Raw genomic sequence first — 5,394 nt, 5'->3', positions numbered from 1 at the left:
AAAACGACTTCAATCACTGGTTCCCAACTTGTGGCTGGAGACCCTGCAGGGGGACGCGTGATGAACGTGAGGGGTCCTGGACGAACAAAGGTCACCTGATCTGTCTGTGTCGACCTCTCACACTCGGACCTGACAGAAACAGTGACGTCGGTGCGTTGGTACCATGTGGTAACAAGCAGGACGTCACACCTGGAGGGTTTCACACAGGTACACCTGCAGCAGCAGCAGGTTAAACAACAGCAGGGACCGACTGATTTTATCATGTGTGTAAAATTTCTAATTTATAGTTTTCTCCAACATGAAGTTTAAATCCAGCTTCATCTGCGTGACCGTCAACCACAGCGCCCTCTGTCTGCTGGAGGAGCCGTCACCTCTACAGGCCGCATCGTTTAACACTCACTCCTTTCATACAGACAAATACACATTTCACTCATCACATGTAAACTTAAGGCCCTGTGTTGAACGTCCATTTCATTTATCTTTAAACACACTTTCAGATGAACAAAGAAAAAACATCAAGTTTAATTATGACAGCAGGAGCCATCGCTGGTCCGACCGACCGTAACAACACCATGAAAACTCCATGAATGATCTTCTATCATGTGAAATTAGATAATTATAATCATAATATTATATTGTTTCTGTCCATATTTCTCTGGTTGAAGAGTCCAAGTCCCACAAACCCCCCGTAAATAAGACATTCATCAGATTGTTTTATTTAAACTCTTAATTATCTCTCAGAGCGTCGTCTCCGTTTTCTTCATCGTGCTGCCAGATTATATTTATATTCCTCTCCACGAAATGATTCGCTCTATCCTAAGAGCTCTCCATGCTGCCAGTAACACAGTGTTGGTGGAGAAATCTAAAGATGCTGTTATCAGCCTTAAAAACTTAACTGTTAAATGTAAAACCCCCCAAAAATACATGACCTCCAGATCCTGTTCTCCTCCAAACCATTAAATCAAAAATATATTAGCACAGAATATTCTTCAGATCTTAAAATAAGAAGGAATTTAATGCACAGATTAAATGCAGGTGATGTAAAATGTTAAATAATAAAACATAAATTCTGTTTTATAATTGAAACAGGAAAAGAAAAAAGATCCTGCCGCTCTGACGATTTAATTTTTTTCATCATGATTGACAAACAAATGCATTTTCCAGCGTGTAGAGATCAATAATCCGCTGCAGCAGTTAGTTTTTAAAAAATAAACAGAGGAATAATGGAGTCCATATACAGTCAGGTGTTACAGCACTTTAAACACTTTCCTGCATTAACAACACCTCGGCTTCAGCTGCAGGAAATAAAGCTGAAAAAGAGAATATAAGTCCCTGATGAATACATGTCTATAGAGATGAATTATAATAGTCAGCCTGCTGTGACCTTAACACCACGGCCGGGACACACACACACACACACACACACACACACACACACACACACACACGGTTATCGGTCTCCTGTCAAAGCGGCCCGTCCATTCGTCTTTTCTTCCCGCCATCCGCTGAATTAATTAAGCAGAAATGTAAACGTTTTAATTGAATGTCAAAGCGGGACCTTAACAACATGCTCCTATGTAAATGAAAGTGACACCGCTTTAAACCTGTATATTTATATATACCAAGGTTACAGGAGGGCTGTGTGTGTGTGTGTGTGTGTGTGTGTGTGTGTGTGTGTGTGTGAGTGAACAGGGGAAATGCAAACGTTTTAATTGAATTACCGTCAGCTGTGTGCTAACTAACCCTCATGGATTTAAACCAATAAGGCCTCATTTATCGCGGCGTGGAAATGAACCTTTTAAACCTCCTTAAATTTCAGTCGCCTGTTTATGACCATGTAAATTACACGTGTATAAAAGACACATAATTATAAATCAGCGGCTCATAATTGAAATGATCTACTTGTCGCTGTGTTTACAAGCAGCACTGACGGAAGGTTTGGCCGCTCTGACTTGCCGTACATTAGCAAGAGCAGGAAAATCCACTTGAATGTGGTTTTGGAGGAAAAAGAATTTGCTGATTTAGTTTATCGGTAGAGAACGGATGAAACTCTGATCATAGAAAAACGTGCACAGATTAATGAGCAGCCATTGTTTTTGAGATAATTTTGTGTTGGAGAAAGTCGGTTCTGCCAGTGAGCATCACACATCCTGTGACACCGCCTGGCGCCGCGGCGCCACAGGTGTGTTAATGAGGGAGTGAAACTGAGAGCAGCGTCCAGTCCTCGTTTTGAATTGTGTTGCCATAGTTACGTACCGTTCCTTTAATTTCCTGTAAATTAAACAGGCTGTCCTGTAGCTAGTAGGCGTGGTCTATGAAGGTGTGGCTTCTTCGTAGTCGTAGTCGTCGTCGGTCGCGAAGGCCAAACTGAAATGAGTTTTGCTTTCAGCTCTCCCCGTCCGATTACCGCCGCGTCACAAAGCGTGACTCCTGTCGCCTAGCAACCACGAGAATGCATTTTTTCTTCATTTTTTTTTTCGTCATGCCTCGGTGAGTTTGAGGAAAAGATCGTGAGTGTTTTTGTCGACCCATCCGTCCACCACATCCTCCTCTTGACTTACGACATCTTTTCCACGACCACCGGGTGTCGCCTAGCAACGTAACAAAACTGTGGCGCACAGATGACTAGTGGGACAGTCTTGCTGGAAGTTGAAACATGTTCAACAAGTCTTTCCGTTGACATCGGCCGCTAACATTAGCTCATTAGCTCATTAGCTCATTAGCTCGTGCTAACCCGTTCACAGTGACAATGCTAACACAGTGATGTTTAGCATCGTAGCCGTAATACCAAATACAGTTTATTGATCATTTAAACTGTTTTCTCCAGATGTTGTAGTAGTTGTAGTTTACCTGACACTGACATTTACCTTTTTGTCTTTTCTCTTTTTACAATCATCAGGGTTTAAATGTGAGTGTGTTTCCAGCTTCAGGCGAACGATGGTCTCGGTTTAACTTCCTCCATGTTGCTGTTGGACACATGAAGGTCCTGAGTGTAAACAGCCGCTCTGCAGTGATCTCACATGCAGGAATACACAGCTTTGCTAAATGAACTCTTGTTAATATCGTGTTTTTTCTTTTCCTGCAGCCGTCTAAATAATTAGCTTTTGTTGTAGAAAATGATGAATTTGGGCAGTTAATTTATTGATCGTCCGGCTCCTCCGATGTGCTTTGCTTTAGAAAGCCATTAATCAATGGATGAAAACACCTAATTCTCCTCCCGCTCGGCTTTTCTCCTTTTTTATTTTCCTTCTGTCTCGAGCTGAGGATCCCCAGCCACAGTATGGAAACCAACCGGACCTTTAGACTAATGATGATGATGATGATGACGGTGGAAAAATAATAGTTTATGTACATTTAGAACAAGTGGGCTCGTGCATAAATAACTTCAATTAATCAGTTTTGAGAAAAAAAACAGCATTAAACGACTCAAATGTCAGTTATTACGATAAAAACACAGAGTTCAACCTCAAAAGTGTGAAAACAACATAAATGATGGGGAGTGAATGTGAAACAAGAATAATAAGAAAACTGGAATTAGGTAATTTTTCAACTATTTATTAATATAAATTGAAATTTAGAGCTTTTCTCCTTGTTGTTTGAAATGTCTAAATGCCTTTAATTTCATTTACTATATACTTTAAAACATTATAATACAGATGATGTTTCATTGTCTAATGCTGGTCAAAATAAACGTTTAAAAAACACAAGACGAATTTCAGATAATAATTGATAATAAAATCAAATCAAATAAAGTGAAATGTCTCTGAGAGAATCTCAGTATCTTCTTATGAAAAGGAGAATAATTTCTAGTTCTTGTGATTTTAACAGAGAAGTGAAACTCTAAAGAAAGTCTGCAGGGACCCACGGATTAATACCAATTCCATTAATGTCTCGATTTCAACAGCAGTGTTTAGGGATGTTAGCATGTTAGCATGTTAGCATTGTGGCTCTGACGGTGGCGATGTTGTTTCTATTGGTCCATCCATCACTTTGGTCCAGACTGAAATATGTTGAACGAGAAGTTTATTACGTCAATGCTGGCAAGAAAGAGTGAATCATTTCATTTGCTCTCGTCCTTCATCAGCTCCACATCAAAGTAAATTAGAGACATTTTTAACATTTATTCTCACAGACGTTGGAGAAGAAATCGAACAGGAAGTACAAGACGTTCATATATTAATCTACAAACTGACCTGTTCTTCATGAGATTAATAGAAATCTATGAGTCTATAAAGTCGTTTTAATAAGGCCTGTGGTTTTTAGGTTTAAAAGTTGTGGTTCAGTTTTTCTTCTGCAGCTTCAGTGGATTTATGAGTTGTCGCCTCTCGGCTGGTGTCTTCATTATTTTGTCCCACTGTAGAGCTGAACACAGAAACAGCTTTAAATCTACAAGTTATTGTGATTCCAGAGATGTGACTCCTGCAGTTTAATCCTGAAGTGACTAACAACTAATTCCTCAGAAAAAGACCTTAGTTACTAAAAAAGGAGCTGAACGAGGGAAAGTGCTGAGACCTCGTGAGTTTCTCCTGTGAATCATAAAAACCAGGTTTCTGACAGAGACTAGCTTTTCCAATTCCTTTTTTAAAGACTTGTTCAAGTGTAAATGACTTTCTGCAGGAGCCGGGATTCAAACTACCAACCCTGTGTTTCCCCACCGGCTACCGTCAACCCTGAACCTGCGCTTCGGCCAATCAGACGGCCTGTTGTTGCTCCACATTCCTCGGCGCTGAAAAAGTCGCTTTAAGTCGACAAGAGTTCATTTTCAGACGCTTATGTTTGTGTTTTTGTTCGTTATCAATCCACCAGAGGTCCCGAGGATGACAAATGGGTCCTGTCAGGGCGACGCCAGTCATAACAACACACACACACCACACACACACACACACACACACACACACACACACACACACACACACAGCACACACACACTTATGTTTTCAGGCATTTAGCTGATGTTCTTATCCACGGCAGCTTACAATGACTGATGGACTGATGTACGCACACATATTGTATGCTTTATATGTGTGTGTGTGTGTGTGTGTGTGTGTGTGTGTGTGTGTGAGTGTGTGTGTGTGTGTGTGTGTGTAGCAGAGGGGTGGGAAAGCTTGGGGTCATGGATAACAAGTCAGACCTAGAAATACAATGAGCTCGGCTGTAATGTGTCTTATCTACACATACACACACACACACACACACACACACACACACACACACAGTGAATTAAAGAGAAAGACAGCAGGAGTTAGTGCTGAGCTTACAGTGGGACGACCAGTAACAATAATGGTAATAAATGAACTACTGCTGATAATAATGATAATAAAATTAAATAATAATAATAATAAAATTAATTGATAATAATAATAAAACTATTAGTGATTAGTATTGTTGTAGAAA

This window comes from Seriola lalandi, unplaced genomic scaffold (assembly GCF_002814215.2).
Source record: "Seriola lalandi dorsalis isolate HSWRI2012SDOR001 ecotype SW California unplaced genomic scaffold, Sedor1 jcf7180002054127, whole genome shotgun sequence".
NCBI lineage: Eukaryota > Metazoa > Chordata > Actinopteri > Carangiformes > Carangidae > Seriola > Seriola lalandi.
Note: the sequence above shows the minus strand (reverse complement) of the source record.